The 10,688-nt window shown below is 51.9% G+C and overlaps 1 pseudogene across 1 annotated transcript; it reads right to left on the bottom strand.

The window, feature by feature from the left end:
- Positions 1-561: 561 nt before the first annotated feature.
- LOC308044972 (olfactory receptor 14A16-like) lies at positions 562-9,361 on the bottom strand (annotated as a pseudogene). Its single transcript has 2 exons — positions 9,314-9,361; positions 562-1,492 (listed from the first exon to the last, which is right to left on the bottom strand). The product of its transcript is annotated as an olfactory receptor 14A16-like (transcript).
- Between the last annotated feature and the right edge of the window lie 1,327 nt (positions 9,362-10,688).

Here is a 10,688-nt window from a genome sequence, read left to right as displayed (position 1 = left end):
GCGGGTGAGAAGCCAGTGCTGGAAATGGTGGTTTGAGAGGCCAGTCCATGGTGGTTGACCTGAGGCTCCTTCCACGGGGTGTCCAGTGCACAGAGGCACAGCCCAGCCCTGCTCTGCTGGTCCTGCAGGTCTCTGGCAGGAGCCTGGCTGTGAGAGGACACTGCTGTGTGCCAGCCCTGCACACACACACTGTTCAGCTGTACACTGGTGTTTGCATTAGTTGCCACTTTCATGGGCATGGTCTTGAGAGAATCTTTGGAAGAAGACATAAGCCTTCAGGCCGTTTAGTTTGGAGATTTTATATCTTTCTATCTGGAAAGGCTGTTGTGAGGCCAACTCTGTCACAGCAGTGCCCATTGCCTGTCCCTGCCTGAACCCACAGCACTGACACACAGCAGGACGGTGACCAAGCTGCCAGAGCACTCAGGCCTTGCACCAACACCAGGGATGAGAAGGAGAGTGTGGAGTGGAACCAGAACAGCTCTGGAAGAACAAGCACTGCTGCTCCCTGGCAGTTGCAATTAGTTACATTAAAATTTTAAGTAGAAGGAGATGGGCAGTTTATTGCTTCAGGAAACTGTAAGATATGAGTTTCCAGAGGGCATCCTTGAGCTCCTGGTTCCTCATGCTGTAGATGAGGGGGTTCACTGCTGGAAGCACCACTGAGTACAGAACAGATAGCACCAGGTCCAGGGATGAGGAGGAAATGGAGGGGGGCTTTAGGTGGGCAAACATGCCAGTGCTGATGAACAGAGAGACCACGGCCAGGTGAGGGAGGCAGGTAGAAAAGGCTTTGTGCCATCCCCGCTCAGAGGGGATCCTCAGCACGGCCCTGAAGATCTGCCCATAGGACACCACAATAAACCCAAAACACAGAAATGCTACTAGCCACAAGCAACCCAAGTTCCCTGAGGTAGGAGTGTGAGCAGGAGAGCTTGAGGATCTGGGGGATTTCACAGAAGAACTGACCCAGGGCATTGCCCTTGCACAGGGGTAGTGAAAATGTATTGGCCGTGTGCAGCAGAGCATGGAGAAACCCAGTGGCCCAGGCAGCTGCTGCCATGTGGACACAAGCTCTGCTGCCCAGGAGGGTCCCATAGTGCAGGGGTTTGCAGATGGCAACGTAGCGGTCGTACGACATGATGATGAGAAGAAAATACTCTGTTGAAATGAAAAAGAAAAACATAAAGACTTGTGCAGCACATCCCAAAAAGGAGATGGTCCTACTGTCCCACACAGAATTGGCCATAGACTTGGGGACAACGGTGGAGATGGAGCCCAGGTCAAGGAGGGCGAGGTTGAGCAGGAAGAAGTACATGGGGATGTGGAGGTGCTGGTCCCAGGCTATGGTGGTGATGATGAGGCCGTTGCCCAGGAGGGCAGCCAGGTAGATGCCCAGGAAGAGCCAGAAGTGCAAGAGCTGCAGCTCCCGTGTGTCTGCGAATGGCAGGAGGAGGAAATGGGTGATGGAGCTGCTGTGGTCATTTGCTGCCTGTGGGCATGAGGACCTGTGCAAGGAGGAAAAGGTTTAGATCGAGCCTTCTATGGGAACAACCAAAGCCATTTCCCAAAGTCTCTCCCACCCCACTCACACAAAGAGACTCATTATTTTTTTCAGGAGAATGTCCTGGCTGAGCCCTCGTCGGTGCTTGATGAGTGTGCAATGAAGAGCAGGGTCTCTGCCCAGGGGCTCCTGAGGAGTCAGCCTGATCCTGTGTGATGGGGTGGGCAGGGGCCAGTCCTGGGGTTCAGCTTTGTCAGCTGAAACCGCTCCTGGTGCCGAAGGGACTGTCAGCATCTGTACCCCCAGGCCTGAGAAACTGAGTTTGAGAGGTTTGGTGTTTCTACAGCTCCTTCTGCCCTCCTACCCTGGGGAGTGTTGTTGGGTGTCAGAAACCCTCAGCATTTCTGCTGCACTCAGGGAGAACAGAGCGAGTCCTGCAAGACCAGGGGGTGCCTGTGGGTCAGTGCAGAGTGAGGGTAGCTGCTCTGTCCCTCTGTCCTGCTCCAGCTGCCCTGGGCTGGCACCCTTCTGAGATGGAGGCTGATCGCACTCCCATGTTACCCTGAAAAGCCACCAGGCACTGCTGAGAGCAGAGGGATCCTCCTCAGACCATGACAGGTCTCACCCTTTCCTAAGGTCTCAGCACCCCAAGTTTAGCCCAGGACACACACAGCTCATTCCCCAGCCCCACAGACTGCATTGCCCACAGCCCACAGGTCAGAGCAAAGCTGGGACACGTGTGCCCATGGACACACCTGCAGGAAAGGACCCACAAGATCAGGCTGTGTCTCTGCAGCTGAAACTGCCATCCCCAGAGAGCCTGACAGCAAGAACAAGATCCCAACAGCAGTGACCCAGAGCAGGGGAGCAAGAAGGAAAATGCGGTGAGGGTGGGTGTGAGAGAGGCCAGGGCAGGGGCAGCCAGGCACTCAGACAGCGTCACGCTTCCCCAGCTGTGCAGCCACCTCCCAGACACCAACACTGCCGGGCAGCTGCTCTCAGCCCCTGTGCTCTGCAGAGGAACTGGAGCTCTGGCTGCACAGGAGCTGCTTCGTGCCTTGGAGCCCTCGGCCCTGAGGGCAGAGGCTTTGCTGGGTGGGACAGGAGGCCAGAGGGCTGCTCACAGGAGGGATCTGACCTGCAGGGGGTCACAGGGACTTTTCTCTCTTCTTCCTCCCATAACAACTCCGAGTTTGATTTCCTCTCATTTCTGATCATTTTCCTGCTGCCTGGAGATTCTCCCCCGGGAGGTGTTTCCCTGTCCATGTCTGTTCCCTGTCAGTGCTCACAGACCATCCCACCCTCTGTGCCCTCCCCCTGGCCCTACAGATCCTTCCTGTTCATAGGCACTGCCTGGGGGCATCTTCCTGTCTGCAGGCTGGAAAACAGGACAGGTCAGACTAAGTGTAAGGTGTCCAGCAAAGGTGATGCTGGTTCTGCATGGGCAGAGGAGAGGCAAGGCATGCCAGGATTCTCTTGAAGACCTACTGCAGTTCATGTGTCTCAAGTATTTCTTTAAAATTAAGAACAGCCTTAATCACCACCCATTCCCCAGAGTAGGAGACTGAAAACACAGACTCAGGGAGGTTCCTTATCTTTGTAGTACTCTTTGTCTTCTTCTCCTTTACACCTCCTCTTGTCAATATTCTGGAATGAGCTGGAGCTGTGAGCAGCCCCGACCCATGGAGAACCCAGCAACAGAAGGACCCTGCCCTGCCGGGGGTCAATCCTTCACCCCACAGCTTCTCCCCTCAGTGTTGCTGGGATCTCCTGGGCAGGCTGAGCGCTGACCCTGGCAGGCAGCAGAGTCCCTGCCCGGCACAGCCCTAGGGTGCAGGGACCCTGCTCTGCAGGACAGCCCTGGGCACCCCTGCCTGCACATTGACATTTACACCCCACAGCCACCCTGGGGAGAACGCAGCATTCACGTCTTGTCACTGACAGTGCAGAAGGCAAATCCTGCTCTGCAGCACATCCTCTCCTATGATCAGAGAACCTCTGAGAGCTGTACTTACATCTCTCGCAGGCTCTGCAATGTGACAGCTTTCTGAGATCCTACCATGATTTGCAGATGCAATGCCCTGCAGCCACAGGCTTCATATCTGAGAGGATTTCATTTCCAGTGACCTCTCAGCATCCTCCCAGCCCAGACTGCGATTCCCTCTCTGTGCCTGGCTCCTGTGCCCTCAGTGCTGTAGGCAGAGCCCTCAGCCCTGCTGCATGTGCAGAGGAGCTGCTCCTGGGCAGAGCTGTCTCTCTGCAGCGCTGCTGCTGCCATGAGCTCCCTGTGTCCCAGGAGCCCAGCCCAGCTCAGCAGCACAGGAGCAGCCCATGATGTCCCTTTCTCTGTCCCCTCTGGGCTCCTCCAGGTGTCCCTGGGACTCCAGGGGCACATCCTTTCAAAAAACCTGAAGTAATCAGTGATGTTGATTCTCTCTCCTCTGAAGAGACACATCATTGTGTTCTTTTTATTAAATGAATTAGTATGAAAATCATCTCTTCTTGTCCCATCATTAGACAGGACACCACGAAGGTTACACCAAAGGATCTAATTTCTCCAAGCTGAAGAAGGAATATCTTCGGTTGAATGAGTTCAGGCATTCTATTCTGGTTTTATACTCCAAGGTCTAGAGAGACATTCATCAATATTTGTCTATGTCATGTCTGTGCTCTGATTTAAAGCCTTTGCACACATGGGCTCTTGGACACTTGGTGCCAGGTTTCTTGTGCAGGTCAGAGCTGGGCTGGTGCCACAGCTGGGGTGGCTCAGCCCAGATGTGAGGCCATGTCCTCAGCCAGGTACCTGACTGGGGAGCTGGAGCTGTCAGTGCTGCAGACAGAGCTGTGACACGGATGCAATGAACTGCCAGGCAGGGTGGCAGGAGTGAGTTCATCTGGTCTCAAGGACAGCAGCCTCCAAGCACAGCAACAGCCCAGATCAAAGCTCAGTCTAGACCTGTAAGGCAATTCAGCTTCCCATAATGAGCTGTTACTACTGCAGGAACAGTTAAAGGAGAAACAAACTCATTGTCTGGCCACTGCTGCACTTAATAAAAGAAAGAGGTGAGAAACCCTATGTCCTCTTGTTGTCCCCCTTGTCCAGCAAGATCTCCCAGGCCTCTGTGACTGGAGTCAGAACAACCAGCAGTGGATGAGGATCAAGTCAGGGGTCACTGCAACTAACACAGTCCTCTCCAGTCTATGGGACAGCAGGGGCAGCATCCCAGGAGCTGGGACAGCAGGACCATGTCACAGTGAGGCCACTCTCCAACATCTTGGAAAGCTCATGGAGACTGGGGGGACTCCCTGACCACTGGCAGCTCTCACACAGTGTGTGCACTTTTCAAAATGGCCCATGGGTGAGCAGGGGAACTAAGGGCTGTGCCCCAGAGCATGTCCACTGGGACCCCATTTCTGGGTGTCTGGAAGAGAAGGTGATGGGGTTTGCCCAGGGCAGGTTGTGCCTGTTCATCCTCTTTCCTTTCTGTGAGGAAAGGACAGGGTTGTGGACGTGGCCAGAGCAGTGGTGGTCTGTTACCTGGAAGTCAGCAAGGAATCCAACATCATTTCCTGCAATATTTTTGTATCCAAGGTAGGATAAAGCACTGAGTTATCTGGTCTAATGCTGCTTTGAGGAGGAGGTTGGTCAAGACACCTTCCAAACTCCCTTTAAACCTGAATAATGCTGTCCTTTCATCCCCCTCATGTTTTCAATTCAGACAAAGCTCTCAGGTTCTCTCTGACCACAGGAATAATTCACATGAGGTGCAGGGCTGCTTTACAAGTGCCCCCAAACAGCCCTGACCACAACTTTTGCATCTCTTTTCACTTGTTCCAACCCAGGGTCTTTATTGCTCTCCTAGTACCCTTGCAGAAGGAACACACCACCTTGTTCGTCCTTTCAGAGCAGGTTGTTCAAGAGGTGTCAGCATCCAATGTACAGAGTCTGCACACCAGCCAGGCAGCAAAGCCACCGTTACAGAAATGACCAGCTCCTTGACCCCAGATATCAGTGTGACATGTCTGCTGAGATGCCAGGAAACACCTAAAATACACGTGAAGGGTATGTGAGTCCTTGTTGTGTATCCTGGCTTGTCTCCTGACCCATGTGGTGCTTCAGGCTGTGAAGAGAATCAAAACCAGCCATTGGACTGGGGTAGTTCCATTTTACACGTGTCACGCAGGGCAGATGAGGGAGCTCAGAACTCCAGATTCTGCTGCACTGTTGGGACTGCAGAGACTGGAAATGCAGGTGACAGTGTGTGTCAGTGCACACACATAAAGATTCTGGCTTCCTTTGTGCCTTTGCACTGACCTGGGATCTGTACCTTGGCCACCTTTGTCTGAGAAAGAAACTATTCTCCTATGCAACCTCCACATCACACCACATAACAAATAATTAAAAGGCAGAAAAATAATGAAAGAAACACAATTTGGGGGTAATTCTGTCCAAGAAGTGTACTCTTTAAATGATTAAAACAAAGAAGAAGCAAGAGAAAAAGCATTGTTCTAAGAGCTTCTTTCAAGACACAACTGCTGAGGTGTAGTAGATGTTTGAAAAAGTAAGAATGACTGTAAGAAATGAAATCAAAGAGCTTAATTTATCATGACCATCAGTGAGAATAAGGAGTTCCCTGTTACTGTTACTAGTGACAGCACCACTGTTCCAAAACATCCTTCAGAGCATCTCCATTTTTCCTGGCTCCAAAGCTCATCCTGCTCAGAGTTTGACAGGATTGCTGCAAGCCCCTGTGACCCAAATCTCTACAACTGTCTCTACTCAACAGCCTTTTACCCCAGGAAGGGGAAAACTGCCAATGCAGGCACCAAACCAGTGCCCAACCTGCCTGGAGAGTCAGGACTGTTGTGCCACACAACAGCAGCCTCTGAGGGAACCTGGAGGTGATGGGATTTAAATGGTTTCACCCCAAATCACAGAATCAGAGAATCATGGAATTATTGAGGCTGGAAAAGACCATTAAGAACATGGAGCCTAACCGTAAATCTAACACTGCCAAGTCCACCACTAAACCATGTCCCATAGCGCCACATCTCCACGTCTTTTAAACACCTCCCGCAATGGAAGCTCCAATCCTGAGGTGGCAGGACACCACTGGCTGCAGTTGGACATAAGATACTGGTCATGACTGTGAGTTCAGCCCTTGCTGGCAGAATGTCTCACACCCTCACTGAGGAGGGCAGGGGGCTGGGAGATGGGAGCACGTTTCAGTTTCCAGATCCCAGCACAGAGCCCAAACCATCCTGCCCTTGAACTCCGGATCCCATTTCCTGAGATGCAAAGCTGGTGGCCTTCTGAGGATAATCATGTTAAAGGCATGAATAATCCTTCCAGTGTTTGTGTAATATGTCTAGGAATGTCAGTCGTATATGCTTATATTTAAATAACTGTAAAATAGTACTCTGCATCCGTAGTAGCCCCTCTGGCAATGACAATTAAATAGGTATTTGCACTATAAGGCTCCATACCCCATCCACAAGCACACATCTAGAGTGGTTCAGATGAAGGGTGGTCTGGCAAACGTCACCCTTTGTGTCCCCAGGTGATGGACACTGCTCATGTGCCTCTGCAGAGAGTGGCAGGAGCTGGATCCCCTTCTCGGGACAGACTCCTTCCAGGAGAGACACAGACACAGGGGGAACTCATCGGGGGTTTACGACATTTCACTGGGCATCAGTTTTGACATATTGGGTGCTGTCCTGTGACTGCCCTTTCTGCACAAATGATCATACAAACACAACCATTTAGTGAGACATGGTCATAAAGGGGCTGTTATAGACAAGAAAGCTCACCGTGAACTCTGGAGAGAGCGAGGAAGTTCATAATAAGAACCAGGAAGAACCAAGAAGCTCGAGGCCTCTTCTGAAGAGCAGGAGGCCTGAGCAGCCGTGATTGGCCATTGTAGGTGTGGGAGAGGGTCAGGGCATGTCAAGGAGAAGCAATGAGGTGGCTGATGGCTTCAGTGAACCCTTCCAGCCATTTCTGAGCCCAGAAATGTAAAGCAGTTGATGTCTGCAGGTGGAGGAGGAACAGGAGGAAGATTTTACTGGGAATATGGAAGGAAGAAAGGCCTCTCTTGGGCTAATCATGTATGGCAGTGCCATTTGCATGCTGTGGGCATGGCTGTGCCTGGGAGATGGGGAACGGCTGCTACTGGGGTGGCTGTGCTCAGTCATGGCCCATTAGCTGACCCTGCTCTGCTCCTCTCTTACACTGCCCACACTTGGATGGTCCTCAGGAATCATCCATGAGCCTGGTGGATCCATGAACCTCCTGCAGTGATGCATATAGATCCACATAGAGGATTCAAGCAAGTGTTGGACTGGGACATTGAGGTGATTGGTGACCATTGCCAGGTGTATGAAAGAAGCTGGATGAGTTGTGAGGAATTCACGGGCATTTCCAACTCCACAGAAAACCAGAGTCTTGTGGTTAAAGCAACAGCACTTGACATAAAACCCACCCCCAAAACACAAAACACTCACACTGACCACAGGAAAAGCCTTGAAAAACATTGGAGAAAAATCTACCAGGTCCCAGGGGTCAGGGCTCAGCCATTCTGGTGATGAACAAGCATCAAGGGCTCACATGGCAGAAACTTGGGGTTTGCTTCTGCCTTTTGCTTCATTGGAGGTTTGTTCATTGTTTCAGTATCTGCAGTTCAGGCTCATGGCAGCAGAGGGCTCATTGACATACAAAATGCTCTTAAATGCCAAGGCTCTGTGCATCGTTTTCCTAAAGGCTTCAAGTCTGGTGTGGATGATTAGAGAGATTTTAGGAATAGCCAAACACAGAACATTTTCATAACAAATAGCAATAAAGCCAAATTTCTTCTATTTCCTTCCCTGCTCGCCCTTCCCTCCCTTTCCAGAACAGGTGGCATCAGCATCCTCCAGTCCATATTGATGTGTTGCACCTCCTGATAAAGACTGAATATGTCAGAAAAGTGGGTACGTAAATCACCATGTGAGTGAGGAGACAGGCCAGGACACCTCAAGACGAGTCACACTCCTCTGGACCAAGAGGTGGGTGTTCCTGGCAATCTCAGGTGCCACAGCACAGTGATACTTGTGTTCAGGGAGCTGGTCAAGTGACCCATCTCCTGTTCTGTAACGGTGTCTGAGTTTGCTCAGGTCACCCCTGACTTGAGCCCCATCCACTGCTGGGTGTTCTCCAGACTCCTGCCTTCAGGAACAAAGTCCCAGGAGACCTTGCTGGTGAAGATGGAGGCAAAGAAGCCATGAAGAACCTCAGTCCCGTCTGATTCTACTCTTATGAAGTTCAGTAGCAGGCCCATGATTACCCTGTCTATTCTCTTACTGCAAGTGAAGCTCTGTCAGCTCATCTTGCTGCCCTTCCCGTGCAGGTATCAAGTCCAGGGCAGCTTTGTCATCATCCCCACATCCATGGACAAGGTTTCTAAATTCCTCCTTTGCAGCTTCCCCTGCTCCCACCTCCTGTGTGCTGCCTTTTGCCCTGGAGGTCCCTCAGTTCAGAGGAGCAGCCTCATGAGATAAATGCTTCTTTTCATGTGTCCTTGGAGAGATCATTCTTGTGCTTGGAGCAGCCTGTCCTGTAAGGATTATCAGATTTCCTGAGTTCCTTCACCCTTCAGATCTACTTCCATGTCACCCTTTGCCCACCATCCCCCAGTATGTCAATGTCTTCTCCTCTGTACCCCACCAGCCTGTGCTCTGCTGCTGGCCTTCCTCCCTCCCCTCTGGTGCCTGGGACCCCACTGCTTCCTGGTCACAACAGTCAAGGTGGACACCGATGTTCACATTCCTCACCAGGGTTTCCTTGTTTCCCAGTTCCAGATCCAGGTGAACATCACTCATGTTGCCCCATCAGGCAGACATGTTAAGCAGTTGGCCCGAGATCCTCTGGACTGTTGACAGCTGCAGCTTTTCCAGGCCAGTGAGTGTCAGGGCAATTACAGTTCCCTATAGGTACGTACTCACTGATTGGTGACTTCTTCAGGTTACTGACAGAAGATCTTTTCCATTTCTTCTCCCTGATCAAGTAGTTTGCAACAGCCAATACACTGTTAGCCTGTACTGGGCTTACATGTCAAAGTCTTGGAACTGGGTGTGAGTGTGTCTGTGCTACAGTTGTCACCTCTCTAAGAAGACAACAGGAGTTTGACCAATGTCAGACACAGCCGATTTCAGCTGCTCCAAGATGGACCCACTCCTTGCCCAATCTGAGCCACTCAGTGATGCTGGCAGCACCTCTGGCATATCGTATTTGAGAAAGGGTAAAAAACACTGCACAACAGCAGGTGGGAGAGAGGAGGGAGGAGATGGGAGAGAAAAGCACTGCAGACACTAAGGTCATATCCCATGGGATCCAAGCAGGTCCCTCAGCAGGCCAAATCCTGCTCTCCTGAAATCCTGCTCTTGGCCTGTGATCATCTCCTAGGAGCCTCAGCTCCACTTTCGCATCCCTGACTGTTCCATCCTGACCAACTCTTTCTGGTTTGTAAGTGTGAAGTCCCACAGGGCACCTCACCACACTGACTCCTCAGTCACCCGTGTCAGGAAGATGTTGTCAATGAGCTCCAACACCCTCCTTGTCCCCAGCCAGGAACCTGGGAGGGGTGGGACCATAGTCCTGCCCTTGGCCTTGCACAGCCCCACATCACACTGTCCCAGGAAGGGCCCTGGGCAACGTGGGACGGACAGCATCTGCCTTCCCAGGGCTGGGGGTCAGGACTGGGCCCTTTGGTTATTGAAACACAGTCAGGTTTACTCAGCATCAGAGCCATCTTTACTGTGCTTTTCCTGAACTTTCATCACTGTCTCCAATTTTTTTCTATACCTGACCCTGGGGTCAGCTCCTCATAGTGTTCCTCAGTGGACCCATTAACATAACAAGAAACTTTGGAGTTTGCATCTCACTTCTTGAGAGGTTTCATCACCTTCTTCCAGGGTCTGAGGTCCATGGACTCAGCACCAAACCCACCAGAGGGGTCATTAAAGCGCCTTGGGCTGCTCCTGTGCTGCTGAGCTGGGCTGGGCTCCTGGGACACAGGGAGCTCATGGCAGCGGCAGCGCTGCAGAGAGACAGCTCTGCCCAGGAGCAGCTCCTCTGCACACGCAGCAGGGCTGAGGGCTCTACCTGGGGATCTCAGGAGACGAGCAAGGCAGAGAGAGATTAAAGGTG

Source organism: Nesoenas mayeri, assembly GCF_963082525.1.
Source record: "Nesoenas mayeri genome assembly, chromosome: 12".
Lineage (NCBI taxonomy): Eukaryota > Metazoa > Chordata > Aves > Columbiformes > Columbidae > Nesoenas > Nesoenas mayeri.
The sequence above is the reverse complement of the archived record's forward strand: the minus strand, read 5'-3'. Positions and strand labels throughout refer to the sequence as shown.